The following is a 5,000-nucleotide window of genomic DNA, read 5'->3' as shown; positions in this document are numbered from 1 at the left end:
TGGAAGATTTGCTTCAGTAGACTTGCCATGAGATGCGAACAATGCTGGCCGTTTGTCACAGAAGTTATGGCTGATTCTGACGGTTTGAGACGGTTTACTGTCGATACTATCTTGCCAAATCAATTCATTAAAGGTATGTAATTGTTTTACTTCTATACCCTAAGTTATTTCAATGACAAGTGATACTTTAAAACTCTGAAATCTCTTTGAAATGCTGTGTTAAAGCACAATTAGTGTAAGGGTCGAGCGTTAAGCCGGTCAAGCTTAACTTGCGTTCTCCTTTATTCATTGGGCGAAATTTTCCCTTGAGAAAATAAAGCTCAAACGAGATTATTTGTGGACTTTATGGAACTGCCAACATTTCAGAATGAAGGTTTTGACTTCACCTGTTCTGTTGAAACCATAATTTTGTTAGTTGTTTCAGCGTAAGCGGAATATACATTCTTGAGTTTTTATTCGTTTGGGAATTGAAAATAAAATACACTGTTGTGCGAAACCCATATTACTTACCTGTTTCTTGTCAGGTTACGCTGCAAAAATCTTGTTGTACTAAGGATTGCATGTCTTAATTGAAAGTTTCTAGATGTTCTACACTTGATTTAAGCATTACACATGTATTTGCTTTAAATGTATTTGAACCGGTTGTCTGATCTCGCCTCAAACGTGCAGGGTAGTGCGTTTCTCAACTTTAAACATCGCCCTCTCAGCAAGAGATCTGCGTCCATTTGGTAAGTACTGGATTACTGATCATACTGTTAAATCGAACATCACTTCTGGTGTTTTCACTTTGCATAGTAAAATGCTTTTGAAATCATGAACTTTTCCAATCATCCACGATTCCTTTGTGGCAGAGATAATTGGTTAACGAATTCTTTATGGCAGCACTGTTTATCCGCTTTGTTGTAAGTTCATTGTATCGTGTACCAGACATATGTCACTACAATACAGAACGTTAAAGTGCAAGCTTTTCAGTGCTACCTAAATAAATGTAGTTTTGTTTTGAACCAGTTACGTAATTTTAGTTTGAAAATACACCACCTCGATTTGTTTACATAATTGACATTTGAAACTACTTGCGTTCGAGCTTCCATCACGTGTGAGCGTTCTTCAGCCTGAAGGTTGTACTTTTCCTATTTGGACAACAACATTCTTTGCCTTGTACATTATTTTTGGAAAGTTCACATCATTTCCAAGAATTTTTATCGCTCAAAAAAGTGAAAAAGCTTATAGGTCTAACCTCCAGTTGTTCACATTCCTGTTTACAATGTATATCTATCATAAAAGGCAGACTTGTTTTGCTTAATTGAACCACAAAACAGGTTGATTTCCTCCTCCTAATAATTCACTTATCCATGATTTTTGTTTTCCATCACAGGGGCCACTTTTATAAGATGAATACTCTTCACTGTCTAGATGATGGATAAATTCTAAGACAAAAGCAATGGTTTCTGGTGGAAGTTTATGAATATATTGGCGTCTTATTTTCGGAAGTGCTGCTCCTGGACCATACATCTTACTATAAAGTCTAGCTTTTGTTAATTCGTAGTCTGTGCATGATACTTCTCTTCTTCTTGACTGCTAATAAACCTGAACATTTGCTTAATTTCCTTATTTGTGTATTGCTGTGCCACACAGCTCAACATTTAAACCCGTTTGGGACTTCCAGGCCTCTCTCTGGAGTAGCTGAGAGCTAAGCCCTCCATGATGTTAGCATTTGCATTCACTTTTTCCTGAATGGAATTTGAAAGAAGTGAAGACAATGTCTTGCTCCTTTTACTTTTTACTTCTAGTAAGAAACACCTCCAAGAGAGTGAGGTTCGCATGTTTACAATCATGTTTCCAAAACATTGCTAAAGCCAGAGAAATATTGTGGTCTTATTTTTTTATTATCAAACGTAAAGGAAAAATGTCCTGACATTGAATTAGTCAGTAATAATTACTGATTCTGATCTGATTATTAGAATGCAAAAAGAGTGCTCTTGATAGCCTGGATTAATTTTCTATTTTACGGATGAATGCATACAGTACAATCTCACATATAAGAACCTAGTACAGGCTGAAATTTGGCAATTTAAAAATACCCAAGAATGTAAGAACCTGTTCAACCTGGCGAAGAAAAAGAGGTTCTTTTACAAAAACATCTCCCTCGAGAAAACTCCTGTTATTGTGTATGTGTTTTCTTTGATTGGCATTTTACTGGATTTTCTCTAGAAATATGTTTTCCATAAAGCTACAGTGCAATACTGTCTAAATATCTTATGAAATAAAATATAGAAATTTATTGTTGTTCCTCTGAGAAATAAGAACCTATTAAGAAACTGCATGTAATCAGCCTGAATTATGAAAAATTAGCCTAAAATATTAGAACCTGCTCAGCCTGACCTCAAATTCTAGGTTGTTATTTGTGGGTCTTTACTGTATTTTGTAGGGTTAGTAACTTTTACCCTGTTACACAAGCATGACAGTATGCCATGTTTTCAGTTTCTCGGGCTTGGGAGATCCTTGAATTGTGTTCATCTTTTTATTATCAATCCAGATAAACTGAAAAAACCAACTAGTGAGGTAGAATATGTATGGTAGAATTTTACCATGTGAGTTAAAAAAAGGAAAGTTTTGTTTGAAAATATGAATGTTAACTGTACCCCATCAAATTGGCCTTCAAGAATTTCCTGGCAGATCTCTTCATTTGAGGCACCCATGTTTTCAACTTCTGTTTTAAGTTCAGCCACTTTTTGCCTCGCACAGTTTTTAAGTTTGTTTCGAATCTTCCGCTGAGTTCGCTTTGACGCCAGTTCATATGGCACTGGGGAACAACCAACTTGATTTTGAATAGAATTGTTTGCAAACAGGGGCTGTGGAACACTTTTGTTTACACTGGGTGACAACCTGTGCAACCTTACATGACATGCACCACAGCACTCAAACTGCTTATGAGGGCCACACAGCCAAACGTTTTTTTCGAAAAAAGTTTTCTTAGCTCCAGGGAACAAATCATTTGGTAGTGACTTTAAATGTTATAGCTTTTACAGCGGAGTTGTGCAGTTGGATGCTAAACATCTGAGGTGGATAGTGGTATTCCTACAGGCTTGACATTTTTCCTTTAACACCATTTATGGGACGAGATTCTTGCTTCCTTGTAGGGTTTTTACATATACTACAAGTAAGTACTGATGAAGACATTGTTTACAATCCCTGAGGCTCAGCTGGGACTAGTTTCTTTTTTTTTTTTTTTCAATTCTTCACCAGGATCAAACCCTCAATAACTCTTTTTTTTTAAACTTTGATATAAGCTAGACTTAACTCTAGTGAATTGGAAAATGAAGCATTTGTGGCAAATTTTATGATAAATTCAACTCAACAATCGAAGCTAAGCTGAACACAATCTTAATGTGTAATTTTAAAGGGGGAACTGAAAAGGAAACACTTAAACACTGGTGGTCTCACGAACCTTTTTACGGAAGAAGTGTGCGGGAGATAAGCTGAAAATCAACTCTAAAGGGAACCTACCCACGAATACTCAATACCTTTCAAAAAAAAAGGGACAAAATTACCTTTTGCAAGGTCAAGCAATAGAGTACACCAAGCTGTAACGACAACAGCAGTCCGATAACTATCTGTGGGAAACCTCACTGAACCGTAACACAAGTGACAGAAGCTGCTTCCACATCAACTTGACTATCTCGAACAGTATCAGATCACCGATCACAGACAAGGCAATGACAAAAGAACTGTTCACACTATTTTAATAGAAGTATAATAAGGATTCATCGTAGGTTTACAATCTCAAGATAGTCCAAAAGCAAGTCTTGACACACTAATTCTAGACTGGATCTCTTAGCAGAGTCAGAGAACTCGAAATCTTACGGCAGTAAGATCTTTTCGAACAATTTGCGCACAGGTTGTAACCTTGCAAGAAGGTTAAAGTAAATACGATGAATTCACCGCTTCAAAACGTTTTTCAAAGCTTAACAGATCTTTCCGAAGTGACTGAATGAACTACCTCTGTAAAATGGTTGGCTAATCGCTTGCACTCAACACAACTTCTATGTGCTCTTCCTGTGTGCTCTTCCACCGCGACACAATATGGCCGACGGTACAAGTCCTGATCTGAAGTAAGATGCGCGCAAGCTCTTATGGGATTTTTGACCGCTGGCGGGCTTTATTGATTGATCTTCAAAAAAATCTTGTCTTAAACATTTTCGACGGCAGAGTAATAATTTCTTTAAACTGGAAAAGAGGACATTCATAAACAAAATATCATGAATATTAAAGATACAAAACACGCATTAAAAATCACACATGAGATTATCGAGCGACTGCGCAAAATTTTAAGGCCGGTTTACACGGTACGATTTCTCGGCCCGATTTATTGGCCGACAGCGTCAGAGCGGAAATCCTGTGTGTATTTTGGACAGCTGATGAACGACCCATTCATAGAAATGAAAATTGGTTGGTCCGATGTCGGGCCGTCACTCATTGAGAAACCGCCATGTCAATCAAAAGGGTAGGCGAATGTGAATGCGCATAATCAAATGCTCAAAAAACTAAAGCGTTCAAAAATGAGCACACTAAAAGGATAACGGGAAGATCTTTTGAGAAAAAATTCCACGTTTTACACAATTTACACGGTTTGATTTATCGGCAAGACCTTTAGAAACTGGCCAACAAATCGTACCATGTAAACCGGCCTTTACTCTGCCGCTATGTGATGCGTAAACAACAAATTGAGCTTGTACTAAAAATCACACCATGCAAACTCGTAGAGTGACGGGTTTTATTTCAATTCACGCAAGCATTCGTTTCATGTTTCATAAAAAACTGAATTGCTGCTGTTCTCGAAATTTTGTTGAGTGATTTTATGCATGGGCAAAGCAACCGGAGTAGAACTTTACTCCACCAGTGAATGATTCCCTTGTGTGATTTTTAATTCATGCTTTGTGTTTTGGTTAGCATGATACTCTGTTACAGTTTTAAGATATGAGCCTATAGTTGTGGCACAG

This window comes from Montipora capricornis, chromosome 14 (genome assembly GCF_036669925.1).
Source record: "Montipora capricornis isolate CH-2021 chromosome 14, ASM3666992v2, whole genome shotgun sequence".
NCBI lineage: Eukaryota > Metazoa > Cnidaria > Anthozoa > Scleractinia > Acroporidae > Montipora > Montipora capricornis.
Note: the sequence above shows the minus strand (reverse complement) of the source record.